The sequence below is a fragment of the Haliotis cracherodii genome, unplaced genomic scaffold (genome assembly GCF_022045235.1).
Source record: "Haliotis cracherodii isolate W230 unplaced genomic scaffold, xgHalCrac1.p SCAF_25, whole genome shotgun sequence".
NCBI lineage: Eukaryota > Metazoa > Mollusca > Gastropoda > Lepetellida > Haliotidae > Haliotis > Haliotis cracherodii.
In genome coordinates, this window is record NW_027266281.1 from 8,155,144 (window position 1) to 8,176,130 (window position 20,987).

Sequence of the window (20,987 nt, forward strand, 5' to 3'; positions counted from 1 at the left end):
CACTGATACACTTGATTTATAATAGAGTTGCTGTAGTAGAGGTATTATTAACAGCGTTAGAAATTGGCACTAGTCCTGTAGTCCTTACTAGACTGCCCAATAGTAAAGGTATCCTAAGGAGTAGTAGAAATTGGCCCATTTTAAGGGTTTGGCTATATGTTATCATTATAAGGAATAGTGGACAAAAACTGTTAGTTTCTAACCCTGATTAATATACCGTAGCATGGTGACTGACACATTTTGAAAATCGCTTATATTTATTAGATTTAGATTGCTGGAAAAACACTCCCTGAATAAACCTAAGCTGCACACTGCCTCTGTGCTACCTGCTGAGATATATCTCTTCTCTTGGTTGAAGTTGCAGAAACTGAATAGATTGTTATTGTGTTGTCATAATAATATAATCATACACCATACAACATAAATGAACACTACTACACCAACGATAGAAATTGGCACTCGTCCTATTGTCCTTGCCAAACATCCCAATAGTTCAGATATCATAACGACCAGGCTAGAAAACATGTCATTTTAAGGGTTTTATATGTTACCATTATGAGGACTAAGGACTAAACATGTTAGTTTATATTGCTGTACACAAGAAAGACCAGATCTCAAATAAACTGAAACACAGCATATGTGCATTTATCATATTAGAACATTACAACATGGTATTACATCAGCTACCTACCCTTAAGTCCCAATTATGGAATGATATTAGTATTTTAGTCTGACTTCGTTAGTTGTGGGTGGAATTGTTATGACAATGAAACGGTCCCCGCAAGTTGGTGCGTTGTTGCACAATATCAATAACAATAACAAGTTGTTTGAGTATCAATACTGTGAATAGCAAATCTACATAGTACATACAGGTCAAATACTGAACATTGTTTTCTAATTTTCATTGCCTGCTATGTTATTACTGTATATCTAAATTATACTCAGGTATTTGTTGTGAGTGAGAATCAATGCATATCGTTATATATATTTTTACCAGGATATGACGCCCACCAGTGTAATTCTGGAGGAAAATATATTTTTCGTGCATTTCAACGTCTGTGGATACATCTCAAATCGACAACTGTCATGATGGTTTCTCTGTGTCCATATTGCTTTTTGCCAAATGATGATAACAGGCTACTAAATGTAGAGTGCTGCGACCTATCGTAAATTATTTGTTGTTCCGAGTGACTTTGCTTGATGTTTTAGTCCCCAACCTCCCCAATACAAACACTCTCTTAACTAGACTCTGAAACTGGTGAGTTTTACGTCGTTTGATGTCTCGGGCTATACAGTATTACAAACGTGGATATACGAAATGCTACAGAATAATATTTCAGTTATAAACTTTTCATGATGATGCAATAACTGTAAAAGAGCAACAGGTCTACATGACTCAGCGCGTGTGCAACACAGTGGTAATTCAGTGTCAGGAAAACTCTTTGCAACACTGTCATAATTCAGCATTCCGAGCGATGGCGGCAGTACATCCATCACAGATCGGCTTACTAGATTCTATCTGTGGAAGAAACTGTCGCCGGCACCACAAGATGTTTGATACGGTGTTTGGTTGTGTAAAGAAGGGTATAAACACGTGGCCCTATAACGTGATTAAGATTGAAATGGCGATTGCCAGGGTGACGAGCGCCTAATTGTTTTCGCATTTAACGTCCGTTGTAACTTAGACATAAAATAATGAGAATCATGCACATTTGCATTTCCTTGCCATCCTTCAAAAACCAATGTTGGTGCCCTGCAAAAATACATTTGTTCCACATGAGATATTCCGGATTAGAACAAAGCTGAGTGTTACAATAATGAGGCTGATTTATTTGGCCCTGGTCTGTAGTGGGGATGGATTTCAGTAGATTTCTGCCATTATATGATGCAGAACAACGTTTTAAAATATATGAGTGAAAAAACATAGCCGACACTATGACTGAACAGATTTAGAAAAAATCTCATATCATCTAGTCTTTAGTCTCAGTTGTAAATAAATCTAGTTGTTATTAGTTCAGAGGATGAAACTTAGAAGCATATTTTTGCAATAAACTGATTAAAATAGAACAAACAAGCTTTGCAGTTGAAACGAGGTATGAATGTTTACATCCAGACGTTTGTTTATTCCCGGTGGCAGGCAAAACAAACGTCTGGGTGTAAACATTGTGTGAAGCAAGCACCTGATTCCTTCAAAATGTATTCTGTTTTACATCAATCTTACTATATTTACAATGTCTGTTTCATTTATTTTCCTAACAAAATTCTGAAGTACAAACTGAAAACTTACCACCGTTTGCGTCCTAACACCACAGCAAAAGAAGTGTAGGTTTCCGTCTTCTGGAAACCTTCCGGATACCTACCCATTTTGGATCCGGCCCGGATACCTTCCGGAAACCTTCCAAAAAAATGTCAAAATTTGGGGGGTGCATTTTGTTCACTTAAGTGTGAAACACATAAAAAAATTAACTTGAAAATACCAAGCAATTTGAAGGTTGTTGAAGGCATCTGGAAGGTTTCCGGAAGGTTTCCGGAAGGTATCCGGATGAAAATTTTCTTCATGACTTGCTTCTGGTAAATAATGTTAGCCTGTGCATTACAGGTACCTGTTGTAATATTCTGTGTTATATTAATGGTAAATATCCTCCTCAAACAAATGTCATTTGTCTACTAAGGTGGAACTACAACTTTTGTTAAGTGAGCTGTATTTATAGTAGGAAAACATTCAGGGCATTAGTACATTTTATATTTGTTCAGCACCTATGTTATGGCTGATCAGTATTATATTTCTTTATGCTAATGAAGCAAAACAAATCATGTTTTTGGAAAAAAATCTTATTTATTGATTATATGGCATTTCATTGGTACATATCACAAATTGAAATTTGATCAAGCAAGAAGAGGAACTAGCATAAAGTAACCAGTGGTGTTTGCAAGGCCTTACAGAACAGACGCTTCAATGCCATTTTCTAAATAAACAAATTAGTCAATTCTCAGAAGAATTTTATTGAAGAAGAATATCTAAAGTCAATTATGTTTCTGCAGTAAACCACAAAAGTCATTCAGATTTGTATAGTCAGCATCGGTGTACACAAACTGGACATAGTCACAGTGCTTTGGCATAAATTCATTCAGACTTCATTAGTGTCATAATAAAACCACCTACAGTCACACTGATGTGGCATTATTCATTCAGAATCATCACTTTCTGAGGTGAATCTGTTGGTTGTTATCAGGAGTACTGGTCATCATCCGGCGAGTCCGTTGTCTGAATTGTGTGAGCAAGATCTTCTTAAATGTAGCTGGTGTCAGATTGTGAAATCCAGGTACCTGAAACATTTCATAACAACTTTAGAAACTTGTTAGTCAAAAGTTATGAAACACACACATATTTACAAATGTTTAATATTGTTTTCTCGAACAGTGAGGTATTGACAATTTATCTTGCAACTGATATTTAACCAATCTTTGAACATGTAAATAAGCCATTGCAAACAGAAAAGTGTTCAGAAAATACAAAAATGTATCCGGTCTTCTAAAACAATATCACAAGGTTCACCTGAATTTTGCTTGAATGTTTGCATTACATCAAAATGTAAGGAAGGGTAAACAAGACTATGCAAAACTAAGTTACATAGGTTCTTATACATAAATACATAAATGCAACTATTCATAATTATCAAAACACATGTCATGTAAGTGATCTCAAAATACAACATAATGAGCGAGTGAGTTGGTATAGTTTCATGCAGCTTGTTAGCAATATTCCAGCTATGGGCTTCACACATTGTACCCATGTGGTGAATTGAACCCGGGTTTCAGAGACTGTTTCACCCACTAGGCTACCCTTGCACACCAAATACAAAAGAAAGTATATTAGGAATTCAGACAATAGATATTCTCACCAAATTCATTAATTCATTAATGGAAGCTATATTGAAATTCACAAATTTTGACAAATTAGGATGAGACTGTAGAAGCATTTATCTAAGTTATTATGGATATTTAATATCTACCGTTAATTGGTAGTCCATCATAGACAGTGATAAGAAATTCAACTGAAAAGTACAACCTGAACCATCAACTAAAAAACATGTATATTACATTAAAGGGGCCAGTCATGTATTACCGGTATGTTCTCATTCATTTTTGACACAACCCTCCCTGAAAGAAAATGCAAAGCACTTTATATTTTATTGTCCATTTTGTCAAAAGCCTCCCCTAGAGACTCTCACATTTTGGGGTGACCCTCCCTGTTTGTTCTGATCTGAATTCAAATATTCATGACTCATTATCATATTTTATCATTTATCCTATCTTTTTTGAAAATTAACTAAATGAAGATTAACAATAACATGCAAATCTGCCAAAATATTGGCCTGGCAAAATTTAAATTAATCATAAGTACTGTTATAAAGTTTTGGATCCATCATCTGTTTCTAAATACAGTGAAACCCAACTTTGACTTGTGTGGCATTGTTGAATCATCTACCCAATGTTCCTCATGCATTGATATGTATCTGCACAGAGTGGTCAAAGTCTGTGTCTGACACATAGTCTGCTACAAGGGAGACATCAGTTTGTGTCTAGCCAAACTGTCTGATAATCCCAAGGGCTGCCTTGGTAGCACCAAGGGATGTAGCTAATCCTAAATAAACATAAAACAAGTGACATCATCTCTTCTACAGAACACATGATCAAAGCCTGCCCCACCTTTGATGTTTATTACCTGGCTACTCTAAAAACAGCTAATTAGCACAATGAACTCAATGTCAACTCATTGTGAACTAGGGATTAACAGACCAATTAGTGTCGGGTAGGTATTAGTACTTGCAATTGTCTGTTAATTACTTAATTGAGTAGTGACGGCTTAGTCAGTTGTGCCTTTACAACCACGCTGACTGCTATTCAACTTATCGAGTCAGTTTACTATGTAAAATGCTTCTTTGGACCAAGGAAATGTATCTTGCTGGATAACAGTTTTTTTCTAATTTATCAGAGATCAGAAATAATAATAATGACGTTTTTGATGTGCATTTCTTTTTTGTGTTTACTAGGATGATTAGTAGTGATGGTGTTTGAATTATTAGACACTATTTATTCCAAAAGAGGAATAGGGTTGGTGAAGAGGCAAAGCTTATTTGAACAACATATACATTGAATAAATAGAAACTGTACAAAAAACAGATTAACTGTATCTACAGTTGAAACTATCATGATTCAAATTTTCACTGAATCAAAGTCATATCTTTTCAAGACTCAGATCAGGTTGTAGTGATTGAAGGTCACATTAAACTTGCTAATTTCAAATCACTCATCCCGCACTTATGATTTGGTTTGTTGTTTTATGCCGCACTCAAACAATATTCCGGCTATATGTAAATAATCGAGTCTGGACCAGACAGTCCAGTGATTGACATCATGAGCATCGACCCACACAATTGGGATCAATGACATGCATCAACCAAGTCACCGAGCCTGATCGCCACCTGATGGCGTTAGTCAACTCTTTAGACAAGCATTGTCGCCCGTTACGGAAAGTATTGGGTTACTTTATATTTGTGTGTCCCAATTACGCCATTATTAGAAATAAAATGTATTATACACATGAATATGATATAAAAATGGCAAATATGGTTGACAATATTAAGCATTGATCTAAGCATTTGAAGCAGAATTGTGAATATTCACCTAATGAAGGAGTAAGTACATACTCCGAAATGTTGTGATCATCATAATAAAGAGGTTGACATTAATACATTCTCCACCTTTAAGTCCTTAAGTGTATAACTTGTAAATAACTTTCATAGACTTCAGGAGTTTATCTTAAATAAATCACTGCATCCTTACCTGAGGCAGGAATAGATAATAGGCAGGAACAGAAAAAAAATGGTCAAAGTTGTAGCCAAATACAGGTATTTGAAGATTTTCAGTTGTGGCGACACTTTCAGTGAAACCCATACAGTATTTGATTTGTAGTAGTTAACGGTTCTGGTATTTTCTGTCTGTAACTGTAAAGAAGTTCCGAAATTGTAGAGAGCAACTGCCCAGACATAAGGAGGAACAAGATGACATAGATATTAACCAATTTGTAAACTGTACAACCTGAAGTATGTTTGTTGCCACATATCAATAAAATAGTTCCATATTGGCGGATTTATTTGTTGCAATGAAATAGCATCAGTTATTACTGACAAATATCCCTTGTAAAACCTTTCAACATGTTCAAATGACACATCGACAGGCCATTGTGAAAAATTGTAATCTGACAGCACCATGTTAGGATTCTTAAATACAGTTACAGCTTGACATTGAGTACTTTAAACTTTAAAGTGAAAAATACATTCACAACAAGTGAGCTGTGTCTGCCAATCAGAGTCGGTGAGTAAATTGGAGTAGGGGACTAATTTCGAAGGTAAACTTGTTTCAACGTTTAACAACTACATGTATTTGTGTTTGTATGAGACGATGTGTGTTTAATTCCATATATTTTACTTCAAAGCATGTTATCACAATAAATTGAGTCGGGTATAGGATAAGTTGGAGTAGAGGCTAATTTCTAATGTAAACTTGTTTTAACATTTCACAATTATTGGTCTTTGCAAGTTATCAATCCAAGTTTGATTTCATTTATTTTACCAAGGTAAAAAAACAAATAAGGTATCATTTTCGTCAAGTAATAATCGCCGTTTTCGCTTTCGGCGAGTATTTCGCCAGTCAGTGCCCTTTTGCTAAGGTGTCGTTTCAGCTATAACCCGCTTATTGCACATTAAAAGTTTCAATTTATATTTAAATCATTTTAACCACTGTAATAAGTAAAAAATGAAATAAAAGCATATAGAAAATAAACAAGCACTTGTTATAAAATGTGCATCCGCAGGCAATATTTATAAGATAATCCTGCATGTAGCTGTGGCCATCACACTGAAGATGCACTTCACTTCTTTCTCATATGCCCAAATTACAATGATTTAAGACAGAATACGTACTATTAGGGATATGATCTAAATTCAATTCTATTAGGTAATCCTGAAAGGACGTCAAAAATAAACTTAGAAATTCTTAAATCAGTACAAGACTACATTCAGCTATCCAATAGGTTTTGTGATTTTACATAGCATATTAAATTTATAATACTTTTCCTTGTCGTATATTGCAGTACACTATTACTACTAAAAATGCGACCTGACAGCGCCGACAACGTAGTTTCTATAATAAGAACATGTATATAATTGTATTCCCTGACTGTACTTTTGTCATATCATATTGTATTCTAATTCTGGAGCGGTATTCAAATAAGTTTTTGCTTGTTTACCCATCCAGTTCACAAGTTGTGAAATAAATATGTTTAAAACAATATTTAGTAAACAAATAATTAAAACTTATGCAACAATATAGCGTGTGGAGATGATAGACCACTGAAAAGAGCATATATGTGCACATCCAATGACCCCTGACATCACAAGGCATTGTTTTGCCAGTGTGTCAGGCAACAGAATACTACGAATTACACCACAGGGTACTGTGACCTGTTTGAAAAGTTAGGTACTGTATTCTAAAGGTAGGCCCAAAATTCTAGACAATCCAGTGATTGATATTGTGAACATCAATCCACACTGTTAGATGGTCACTGTCAGATGCCATGAACCAGGTCACCGAGCCTGATCACCTGATCTCTTATGGGTGAGGCTAAAACGGCACCTCAGCAAAATGTCACTGATTTCTCGGACGAAAACAGCACCTTGTTTTGGCAAAAAGGGCTACTTATTGTTGTCTGTTATCTGGAGAGACATGTTGATTCCTGGCCGAAAGATATATAAATGAACTTTCTATAAAATTACTATTTATTTCCTACTTACTAAAATAAATATGACATATATAGTGTACCTGTTGTCCAGTTTCTTGACATTTTCGCCAGACTCAGGTTCAGCTTGACATTGACCTAATCTGAGTAAAGCTACTTAAGACTTCAAAGCATGTGATCTTTCAATGATAAGTTTAGTTGCACCTCCCAATCAGAATCATGAGTAAATTTGAGCAGAGGCTAATTTCTAATGTAAACTATTTTTAGGTGATTAACATCTAACAATTATTTGTGTTTGCACGTTTAATTGCATTTATTTTACTTCAAAGAAATCAAAGCATATTATATTTTCACAATAAGTTTAGTTGCATCTCCAAATCAGAGTCGGTGAGTAGATGCTAGTTTTTAATGTAAACCTTTTTGAACATTTCTCAGTTATTTGTGTTTACAAGTGACCATGCAAGTTTAATTTCATGTATTCGGGCATATTCAGACCCAAGGTAAAAAAAATAACAAGGTGCTGTTTTCACCAGGCAATAGTAGGCGAGGTGCTATTTCCCTTTATAGTATAACCCTCTCTTACAACTAGCATAGGTTGATGGGGACCAATTCCAACCCGGAATCCCCACATGAGTGGGTATGGTTTTACGCTGATTTTAGCAATACCACAGCAAGGGACACCTGACATAGACTTCACACATTGTACCCATGACAAGAATCAAACCTTGGTCTTCAGCACTTCAACCACTAGGCTACCCCACCTCCAAAATTCCCAACATGATAAAGTTGTCATCACGGTATTCTTCAACAAGTTCAAGTGAAAATATCCATACCTTTCAAATGTCTTATCTTCCACTTCACAATGTTCACTGTTGCAAAACTCCTGTCATTTAATTTGTTCTTGATTCTTCACACCTGCAAAAGTAAGTTTAGTCGGTACGGTATGAACTAAAAACATGAGACACTTTAGAGTATCTAGATAAAGGAATATAAGTAAGCAAACATATTTCTACATCATATACATTAGCAAGGATTAACATAAGTTAGGTAGATTGCTTATCCTTCAAAAATTAAATCACACATTTACTAACATATATAAAACAGAATAAGTGGCTTACAGAAGATAAATAACTTTAATACGTGATCAATATTATTAACATATTCCTTACCTGAATCAGAGACCATATAACAGTCTATGTATCATGGTCTCTGTCTGAATATGTCACGTCTTCAGCTCCCTGCAATCGAGGTTGTGAAACATTTCTGCTGTAGGAATATTACATCCGCTGGGATATCCCTTGTCACACTGCCTGGCATGGTAGGCAAACGCATATTCCATACACCACATAGATATACTTCCTAATACACACTGTCGAAATCCCCGCGGCTCCCAATATGGCCTGTATGAACTGTAATCAGCCAACCTCGTCTCTTTCCGTAACTGCTGCAGAAATGACCGCTCGTCATTCGTGACCAACTCGTGTTATTCCGGGACAAGCAAGTCTACCCGTAATTCCCTTTATTACTTGCCTGTGAAGAGATCACCCGTTTAATAAACATACAGCTTTATGACACATTGTGTAATACCAAAACGCGTGCTTATGTACTCTCGGAACACGTTTCACGAACAAATATTGAAAGCTCTCAACATCCCTTGGCGTATTCAACGACATTGTGTGTGGAGATGATAGATCACTGGGAGGAGCTTATGCACACTCGATGACCCCAGCAACCTTGTTGCTAGGCTGACGTCACATGGCATTGTTCGCCGATGGATCTTGCAACAAAATTCAACAAATTACGTCATCGGGTATTGTGACGTCATTGTAAACTTTGAGCCGCAAGGCCCCGTTCCACAAGGCGATCTTACTCTAGCGCAACGACAGTCGGAAGTCTAAGTTAAATCATGTGAGTTGTGATAGCCTTAGCACTACGATAATTTTGTGGGACGAACGCCTGAAATCTAAAGGTGGACCATTGTATGATATTAAATTCATACGTTTCAACTTTTGACGTGTTTGAAGTATTATTCTGTTAAACTCAATTGGATTATGCCATGGATCGTGTAGATGTCAGCCTATTCATACTCAACGGTATAATTCAAAACACGTTATAAATGACAAGTAATAAATAAAATACTAAACTCGCTCTCGTGTAAAACCAATTTTATGAAACTCGTGAATAGTTGTGAACTATTCACTCGTTTCATAAAATTGGTATTTCACGGGAGCTCGTTTAGTATTCTATATGTATGACCGAGGGCGCCATTTTGGAACACAAATGTAAACAAACACTTAAACCTCGTGTAATCGATGTACACCGTGATGCTTGATTGCGATATGCTTACCTCGTGTATCAATACATTGTTCTCAATCACCTCTAACACGGAAATCCCGGTCGAAATCCACCTGAGCCATCCACAACGAGGACGTCAAGTATTTCGAAAACTCGATTGGCAGCCGAAGGAAGGAAGAGCAGCTTGCAGATGCCAGGTACGTAGCAGGGCTTCGAGACATAATGTTCCATGATTTCTATACAGAGATCTTATGGAATGGATTGATTTAGATATTTTCTTGATCTCCATGTTACTACTGTAAACGTCAAGGGCCTTTTAGTTTTGTTGTTTTCGGAAACCCTTTGTTATTATTATGATCAAGTGTTTGTTGTGACATGGTGTTTCTATTTGGGCTTGCATAAGAGCTACAGGCGCAGGACTTTTAAGGGTCGTGTTCATATTCTCAACATAACGCTGGGATTTGATGATGAGGGTTAGTTACCAAGGGTATAAATCTGGCAAAGTGCATGTCAAACAAAATGTGGCATTCAATTTCAATCATGTGTTGCCACCTGAACCGCCTGAAAGTGAGATATGGATTACAATGAATAATGACAGCTTATCAATCTTGAACAAATTCACACTGAAACATTGAAAGGATAAAGACAAGTTAGTTGTTTTCTGTTTCAGCATGTTCAGGGTTTGTGGGGAGGTTCACAGACCTCCTCAGGGAGGATACCAAGTATTGAGTGAGTATTTTTGTTTGTGATGAATACAAACTACATGTATTCATCATGGTTTATTTCAATGCAATGTGAAACATCACACTCCGAATAGTCCAGCTCTGTGATGGCAGCCTGTAAATAATTGAACAGGGACCAGGCAATCTAGTGATTGTTATTATCAGCAAAGATCCATGCCCTCAGAGTATGATGACAACCTAGTCTGACCACCCAATTCATTAGTTGATTAGTGTTTGCAGCGGTAGGAACTAACACTTTCAGTCCACTAGTCCTAAAATGATAGCATATAGCAAAACCTTTAAAATGTCAAAATGACTAGTGCCAATTTCTAACCCTGGTGTTTGGATGTTGTGTTTGTGTGTGTATGTATGAGTGTATTTAGGTTGGTTTGTTGTTTAACGCCGCACTCAGCAATATTCCAGCTATATGACGGCAGTCTGTAAATAATCGAGTCTGGACCAGACAACCCAGTGATTGGTATCATGAGCATCGAGCCACGGAGATCAATGAAATGCATCAACCAAGTCAGCGAGCCTGACCACCCGATCCCGTTCGTCGCCTTTTACGACAAGCATAATGGCCTTTTACAGCAAGTATGGGTTTTTGAAGACCTATTCTACCCCGGAATCTTCACGGGTCGAGTGTATTTAACTTAAATCATGAATCTTATGCTTGTTTCTCTGTGCTTTTATAATGTAACCCAAATTTTCTCGGGAATAATAAAGTATTCTCTTATTTATATCATTTCTGAACAAAGTGTCATATCAAGGTTAGATCTCTGTCAAAACAGTGCCATGGAAAAGCCAAACAAATAGCCTAGAAATAAAAGTAAATACTGCATTGCATTAATCTGCATTTCAAGAAAATTTGGCAATAATTCATGGAATGATATTCACCTCGAACAAATTATTTCCTATGTAATGTATGTGTTGAATAACCCTGACTTTGTTGTCAAAATATTGTTTTGACATTTGTTAAATATGGGGATAAATGTCATCTCTGAATGTTTGACATGAATTATTATGATTAGGGTAGTTCTTAGTCGGAATCACAACCGGGGTCTTTTCATTTGAATCAAATGTACAACATGTACAGTTTGGACATTTTTCTGTGATGTGAATGCTACTTATGTTTGTAGAATGTCCGGATGAATAAAAGAGACAGTCATCCGTGCAGCATCAATGCAAAGAAAGACCATAGAAGAGCAACAGTGGGTGGTAAATATTTTGAAATTATTCTGTTTGGTTCATATGGTTATTTCGCAAATATGTCTTCAGTTTGTTCCTTATCGCTGTGGGCACGGATGTCCTATTATCTAAGGCACTACAATTTTCTGTGCAGAGTTGCATCTCTTTGGCTTAGCAGAAACCTATAGTCATGGGTTCAAATCCTGGTTCTCCCCGATTATGTTGCTAGGTTTGTCAGCATTATACACATGCTCGTGGGATTCATCAAAGACCTGCATCACTTAGGGCTTTCTTCCCACATCAAGCTAACATGCGGTGTTATATGTGGAATACTGTTCAAAGCAGTGTTAAAGCCAACTCATTTATTTAACACTGCATCCAGCAATGGTTTGTCTATATGACAAGGATTGTAAATATATATTTTTCCATGTTGATGAGTTGAAACAATCACTAAATGACATCTCTTAAAAAGATTCCCGGCATTCCAAGCCTAATTAATAGATAAGGTAGTGATTGAGTAGGCTCATTGATCGCATGTAATCATACCACAGTGATGTGGGATATTGTCCATAATAGTTATCATCGGTTTGTCTGGACCGAGTTCATAACATTAGTCACTGGTTTGTCTGGTTGAGATTTGAGATGTGATTATCTTAAATGTTTAGCATATAACAAGACTCACATATGAAAACTTAAGTGATTTTGCTGCCTTCTATCTGTAAGTACATGTGGCAACAATTCTTTTTGATTGCTCAAAATCTTTTAACATAATGCTGCAGAAACTGAAGTCCTGCTTGAGATCCCTGGATGAGTACTCCAGGTTGACAGTCTGGAAGGACGAGACAAGGGAGTCCTAAACAGAGGCTGCACCCCTTCAGATATCAGAGGTGATTTGCAGACAGCGATGACGAGGGTCCTGTTATTTCAATGGAGGCCGACCGAGAAGTTGTATGCCAAACGGTACTGGGACACACAAAGGCTGGTCTGGCTAATGTGAGAAGACCAACCAATGCCAAACTGGAGTGGAATTCTTCCAGGACATTCAGGAAATTCTTGTCTTGAGCCATATGGTAAACACTTGAAAGGAATGATAAATGGGACTTATTGTCTTTAAATGTGGACCCAAACACCAAATGGAAAGTTCACAATTCTACTAACACAATGCAGCAGAGATAGAGTCTAACTGGTATCCCCTCATCCTGGTTCCTGTTCATCCATGGCAATATAGAAAGAAAAGGAGGATTGAGGGAAAGTAAGTTCTCTGAACTGGAGAACATAATCCGTAGGTACTGTCAAGCGAACAGTTATGACACTCTGTTATGAGTATTGAAGAATAGGATGAAATTGCATACTGCACCAGGAACCATCATGTGAACACTGTTCAATGTGCGATATACTATAGGCATATGAATAAAAGAAATTGATAATTTGATTGTTGCTTATGTTTCATTTGCCAGCTGTGTAAATGGGGATGTTTCATGATTTTGCCTCAGTTTAATAGCCACACTTATCTTATGAAACCATGCATTGCTTGGGCATCTCAAGATAAATAACACATGTTTCCTTTGCTCTGAAAACGTCTGATGCCACATTGATCTGTTATGTCAAAGGTCAAAGTCACAACCAGACAAAAAGTTTGTTTGTGGTCTAACTCTTCCTTCGGACAGGGGTCGAAGTTGGAAAAAGGTCGTGTGTGATCTATATACACTACATTTTCCCCTAAATTGCCTTTTCTGCAGAAGTCTTAGTAACTCTTATACATATACTGGTTACATTACTTCCATATTTTGGTCAATTTGATATGTTGAATTCTACCAAAGGACTGCATATTTGGTTTATGTACTGGATAGCTCTTTGAAATGTTTTTGAAATATTTATCACTGATATTGAAGGTCAAATTCACACTGAAAAGTGATAACTCTTGAAGGGTTGAAGTGTAAGATCAAGGCAAAAGTGAAGGGGTCAAAATTCATAAAGTATTTCTGCAATTATAACTAAAATGCCTATTTCTGGAGATATTTAGCACATAGTTGTTATATTATTTGAATACACAAATATGTGCAGTTGTTACAACTCCAGTGTCAAAGTAACTCTCAATCCCTTTTAATAAAAGAATTCACAGCAACTGAGGAAGAGCTTACTGTAGTACCATAAAACTAGGGTGAGGCAAATTTCAATGAAGTTAGTATTTTGGATATAACAAGTACATGTACCGTTACAAATAGTCTTATTATCATCTCACTAGGACCAAAGGCCCAAGTGAGCACATTGTCAATGACTTTTTCTTTTTCTCAGTACAAACTGGAAGTCTGGACATGAAATTTAAGGATATCATTATTTCGAGAACTGATGTTTGTTCATTAAACACCATTAACATCTGAAAAGGAAAATATATGAAATTGAACAATTGTCTTCTTCAAAAATGTTTTAGGAGGATATTTACCATTAAAGTAACCCAGAATATTACAACAGCTACCTGTAATGCACAGGCTAACATTTTTTACCAGAAGCAAGTCATGTAGAAAATTTGCATCCGGAAACCTTCCGGAAACCTTCCAGATGCCTTCAGCAACCTTCAAATTGCTTGGTATTTTCAAGTTAATTTTTTTATGTGTTTCACACTTAAGTGAACAAAATGCACCCCCCAAATTTTGACATTTTTTTTGGAAGGTTTCCGGACCGGATCCAAAATGGGTAGGTATCCGGAAGGTTTCCGGAAGTCGGAAACCTACACTTTTTTTGCTGTGGCTATGAAACTCTTGGCTCAACAAACTCCGTACACACCTTCCTCCTTGTCATATTCTGCCGCAGTTGCCACTTCCACTCGCAAAGTTGACTGTGCATGTCAGACAGACATCAGCTGGGTCTCTGACAAGCAGTCAGTCTTACCTCCAGTTCCTCGATACAGCAAAGACTCTTCTTCGTCTGCATCTCAGTCTGAGCCTGTGTCTGTGCCTGTGTCTGAGGCTGTGCCTGTACCTTTGGCAGTACATGTGTCTGTTCCTAAACCTGAGCCAGTGAGAGAAGTAACTAACACTAAACATCTCACGAACAAGGAAAAGAAACAATTGAAAAAGAAAGAATTAAGGGCCCTCAAACAAGTAGAGGTGCCTTCTCCTTTGATCATACCTGTAGAGGTTCATAACACTTTTGAACCTCTAGCTATGGAGGTCACTCCTTCGCTGGCATTACAGCGTAGAGGACCTTCCCCCAGATCACGATCTCCAATTGAACCCCCATGAGCTGCTCTGCTCCCTTAATACAATGGAATTGCCGAGGACTTCGGAACAACTTAAATGACCTTCAGCTTTAAATTCAAGATTTAAAACCATCTGCATTTTGTTTACAAGAAACTTACCTTAAAACTACTGACAAATTTGATTTAAGACAGTATGATTCCTACCATTGCTTTTCCCCTCCAGGGGATAGAGCAACTGGGGGATCTTCTGTAATTGTGAGGCAGGGCATCATCCACAGTACTGTACCTCTCAATACCCCTCTTCAGGCTGTTGCGGTACGGGTAACTTTAAATATTGTTTTTACTTTATGTTCTTTGTATGTCTCACCATCGTACTCTCTCCGACAGTCTGATCTTCAGGCACTGTATGACCAGCTCCCTAAGCCATGTGTCATCATGGAAGATTTGAATGGTCATAACCCACTTTGGGGTAGTAATGATATCAATAACAAAGGAAAACTACTAGAGGATTTTTTCTTAACTAACGATTTATGCATTTTTAATGATGGTTCTCATACGTATCTACATCCGGCAACTGGAACTTACTCTTGTCTTGACTTGTCCGTTGTAGACTCTAATTTACTTGATGAATTTGAATGGTCAGTCCACGATGACCTCTGTGGAAGTGACCATTTTCCTACCATTTTAAAATCTGTGACACCATCTGATATTCCTCCATCATCAAGATGGAATTTTCCTAAGGCAAACTGGGCTTTATATGAAGTCCTTTGCACTAACCAACTAAATACTGATGTTTTTATTGATGCCACTGATCCTATAAAGCTTTTGTCTGATAGTCTTAAGAAAATAGCTGATGAATGTATTCCGAAGTCCTCTTCCAATCCTCACATATCGTAAACCATGGTTTAGGAAGGCGAGGAAAAAAGCTGAACAATATTTCCGTCGCCATCCTATGGTCCACAATTTAAATAACTTCAAAATATTAAACGCTAAAGCACGGCGTACATTGAAACAAAACAAGCGTCAGTCTTGGCAAAATTATGTCTCGAAGATAAATTCACGTACGCCGATATCGAAGGTATGGAACATGATTAAGAAAATTAAAGGTAAGGGTTCTAAATCTAGTGTCCACCACCTTAAAAATGGGACTGAATTATTAACCGATACTTCTGATATTGCTAACAAACTTGGTGAAACTCTGGCGCAACATTCTTCCTCCTTGAACTATGCCCCTCAATTCCAAAAATATCAAAAGCAACAAGAAAAGAAACCTATCAATCTGGCATTATAAACCTCTGAATTCTGTGTTTCTCCAGAAAGGTGTCATGGGCGAAGCAGCCTGGCATTTCTTCTTTCAGATTCCATAGCTATTAAAGTTTCTCTTTGCTGGAGTATAACATTCCTGTAGCCCTGGTGGTGCAGGCGGGCTTCCACTGCACCATCGTCCTTGTTGACACTCCATGGCGGGTAGGGAGCAGAGATGTCGAAACCTTTACTTTTACCATGGCTCTTCCCCTTTTATCTGGTTCATCAAAGAATAAGCGTAGACATGTTGAGTCTTTATCATCCGATGAAGGCTCGTCTGTTGACTCGTGGCCACGGTTTGTTGTGATTTCATCTTCTGATTACACTCCTTTGAAACTAAACCCATTTGCTATCTCATTAGGCATTAAAGGTGTCTGTGGAGAGGTAAAAAACGTAACACGTCTCCGAAGCGGTTCACTGTTAGTGGAATGTGCACGGAGACAACAATCTGACAATATCTTGACATTAAAACAGTTTGTGAATACACCAGTTGTTGTCTCAGTGCACAAGACACTGAACTCCTGCAGAGGCATTGTCAGAGACAGGGTTCGCTGCCTTCATGACATGAGTGAGGAGGAAATTGCAGCTGAGCTGCACACTCAAGGTGTTACTGCTGTGAAGCGATTCACCAAAAAGAAAGATGATGGTACTATTATAAAACTTAATACGTACCTATTTACATTTGCTCTTTCTTCTATTCCAAAGAGTTTAAAAGCTGGATACTTCAACATCGGAGTGGAGGTATACGTACCAAATCCACTCCGATGCTTCAAATGTCAACAGTTTGGTCATGGGGCCAAGTTTTGCCGTAACAACACGGCGTGTTCCCGTTGTGGTGGAGCTCACGAGGGCTCTGAGTGCACCAATACCATCAAGTGTGCTAATTGCAACGGAGAACACTTGGCCTCATCCAAGTCCTGTCCTAGATATGAACGTGAAACTAAAATTCATAAAATAAAACACACAAACAACATATCTTACTTTGAAGCAAAAAAGTTGGTTCCTGCTCCAAATATTTCAACTGTTACGTACTCAGCTGCAGTTTCCTCCCCAGCACTTCTTGCCAGACCAACCATGTCATCAACATCGTGTCAAACTTCGATATCTTGGATAGATGAACAGTGCATCCTGGATGACCATACCCAGTTTGTTCCTTCTCTGCCCAATATCTCCACGTCAGCCTCACAGACTGACATTATTTCACCACAGCCTTCAGTAGATCAGTCATCTGAACCGGAAATTGTAAGTGAATCAGTACAGGGCGAAGCCCATATGTCTGCAAAAAAAAAGAAGCAATTGAAAAAAAAGGCCAGGGCCCTCCAGCATTTGGAGGTGCCTTCTACTCTACCTGTGGAGGTTCATAATCAGTTTGAACCTTTGCAGATGGAAGTCAGTCCTTCACTCCCAGTCCAGGGGAGTGGACCCCTGTCCGGCTCACGATCTCCCATTGAGCCACCATGAACAGCTCAAATACTCTTATTCAGTGGAATTGTAGAGGACTAAAGAATAATTTTAATGACTTACAGTTATTGATACAGGATATTCAACCGTCAGCATTTTGTTTACAGGAGACCTATTTTAAGGATACAGATCAACTTGACATCAGACAAGATGCTTCATATCATTTATTTTCTCCTCCAGGGCCAAAAGCCACTGATGGGTCTTCAATCTTAGTGAAGCAGGGAGTGATCCACAGCCCTGTTCCACTGATTACTCCACTACAAGCTGTTGCTGTCCGTGTGACCTTGCACATTGTGTTTACTTTGTGCTCTATCTATGTACCTCCGACTTCATCTCTTCAGCTTGTTGATCTCCAGGCCCTCTATGACCAGCTACCTAAGCCTTGCATCATTATGGGTGATTTAAATGGACACAACTCCCTATGGGGAAGTGCACATTCTAACAATAAAGGTAAAGTCCTGGAAGATTTTATTTCCAACAACAATTTATGTCTTTTTAATGATAATTCTAACACTTATTTACATCCGGGTACAGGTACATACTCTTCCCTGGATTTGTCACTTGTGGATTCTGATCTACTGAATGAGTTTGAATGGTCAGTCCATGACGACCTGTGTGGAAGTGACCATTTTCCAACCATTCTCAAATCTGTTATTCCATCTGATGTTCCTCCATCATCACGATGGAACTTCACTAAAGCCGATTGGCCTTTATTTGAAATTCTTTCTTCTGACAAGTTAAAACCTGATTTGTTTATCGCTGTCCCTGATCCTGTACAACTGTTCTCTGATGAACTAAACAAAATAGCTGATACCTGTATCCCTAAGTCCTCTACGATTCCACACATACGTAAACCATGGTTTAATTCTACCTGCAAACAAGCTCGGAAGGCTCGGAAAAAGGCAGAGCATTATTTCCGTCGCCATCCTATGGTACATAATTTAAATCAATTTAAAATTTTGAATGCTAAAGCTCGGCGAACGTTTAAACAAAATAAACGCCAGTCTTGGCGTAATTTTGTTTCAAAAATAAACTCACGTACGCCAATGTCAAAAGCATGGAACATGATCCAACGAATCAAAGGTAAGGGTTCTAAATTTAGCATTCGCCATCTTAAGAATGGGAATGAATTATTGACAAATACTACAGATATTGCAAATAAACTTGGTGAAACGTTGGCTAAACATTCTTCCTCTTCTAACTATGTACCTCAATTTCAAACATATAAAAAACAGCAAGAAAAGAAAACTATTAATTTTAAGTCAGATAATGGGGAAGATTATAATGAAATATTTTCTATTCACGAGCTTCATACTGCCCTAGGGCAAGCTCATGATACTGCCACAGGAGCTGATAACATACATTATCAACTCTTAAAACACTTACCAGAAACATGCTTAGAAACCCTTCTATTGATATTTGATGAAATACGGACATCTGGCAACTTTCCGCCTTCATGGCATGATGCCATAGTTGTTCCCATACCAAAACCAGGACGGGATCATACTGATCCCTCAAATTAAAGACCTATTGCATTGACCAGCTGCGTTTGCAAAACCATGGAACGCATGGTCAACAATAGATTAACATGGTACTTGGAATCTAATAATTTAATTACTAATATTCAGTGTGGATTTCGGAAAAATCGAAGTACTATTGACCATTTCGTTCGCTTAGAGTCATTCGTTAAGAATGCGATTATTAACAAGCAACATGCAGTGTCTGTCTTTTTCGATTTAGAAAAAGCATATGACACTACATGGAAACATGGTATTTTAAGAGATTTACATAATTTTGGATTACGAGGCCGTTTGCCTCAATTTATATCCAAATTTTTATCAGACAGGCAATTTCAAGTTCGTGTGGGTTCTACCCTGTCTGATCATTATAGTCAGGATCAGGGTGTCCCACAAGGCAGTATTTTGTCTGTCACTTTGTTTAGTATTAAAATAAATAGTCTTTCGAAGGTTTTAACTGATTCGATTGATGGATCACTTTTTGTGGATGATTTTAACATATCTTGTCGCGGTAAAAACATGCGTACTATCGAAAGACAATTGCAATTATGTCTAAATAAAATAAATAAATGGTCCTTAGAAAACGGTTTTAAATTTTCTAAATCAAAAACAAATTGTATACATTTTTGTAGAAAATACAAACACCATAACGACCCAGAACTAGTTTTGGATAACACTCCTATTAAAGTTGTGAAAGAGGCCATGTTCTTGGGCATAATATTTGATCATCATCTGACATTTTTACCGCACATAAAATGTATGAAGGCCCTTGATTTGTTGAAAGTCGTTTCCAATTCAAAGTGGGGAGGGGATCAAAAAACGCTCCTCCAACTGTACAGAGCACTCATTCGCTCTAAACTAGATTATGGCTCCATCGTCTATGGTGGGGCCTGTAAAAGTAATTTAAAAATATTGGATACCATCCACCATCAAGGTCTGAGACTCTGTCTTGGTGCTTTCAGAACCTCTCCTATCAATAGCTTGTATGTTGAGGCTGATGAACCATCACTCAAACAACGTCGCTTAAAACTATCCTTACAATACATTACTAAACTGTTCTCTAATCCATCTAATCCAGCTTATCACTGCGTATTTCATCCGCTGTATGAGGATCTCTATCTCAAGAAACAATCCCTTATTCCACCTCTTGGCATAAGGATAAAGCCTGACGTTTCTGCTGCAGAAATTGAACTTTCTAACATATCTCCCACCAATTTATTGTCGTCTTCTCCGTGGCAACTCGTAAAGCCACAGGTAGATCTTGAATAAACAAAACTAAAGAAATCAGAAACTAATCAATTCCAATATCAGCAAGAATATCATCAGTTACGACATACCTACAATACTTATCGATCTATATTTACTGATGGATCCAAGGATGGTGTTTCACTGTCATTGGATCGAAAACAATCTGGTCCAGATTACCAGATGCTTGTTCCATTTTTACAGCAGAATCTAAAGCTATTTTAACAGCTCTTGAATACATTCATCAACAATCC